This window comes from Sinocyclocheilus rhinocerous, unplaced genomic scaffold (assembly GCF_001515625.1).
Source record: "Sinocyclocheilus rhinocerous isolate Xijiao unplaced genomic scaffold, SAMN03320098_v1.1 scaffold348, whole genome shotgun sequence".
In the NCBI taxonomy this organism is placed as follows: Eukaryota; Metazoa; Chordata; class Actinopteri; order Cypriniformes; family Cyprinidae; genus Sinocyclocheilus; species Sinocyclocheilus rhinocerous.
Window position 1 is genome coordinate 145,057 of NW_015635025.1, and position 396 is coordinate 145,452.

Consider the following 396-nt stretch of genomic DNA (forward strand, 5'->3'; position numbering starts at 1 on the left):
TGCGCCGGTGAGTCTCGTGAAAACCAACATTTGTTAACAGGAGCAAAGGAAGCAAAGTTTCCTTACTTTAGCAAAGGAAAACCAGTCTCCTCTTTGAAAACCCCACACAAAAGTAATATGATCCTGGATAGCAAAACAAGGGATTTCCAAATTTGGGTCTCCCATGTTTTGCTGCACTAGCACACATTCTGTTGTTTGTGACAGTCTATTAATGTGATTAAAGGGGTCATATGATGCTTTTTTAAAGATCATTATTTTGTGTATTTGGTGTAACAGAATATGTTGACATGCTTTAATGTTCAAAAAACACATTATTTTTCAAATACTATACATTATTGTAGGTCCTCTATGCCCCGCCTCTCTCAAACGCTTCGTTTTCTACAAAGCCCCCTCCTT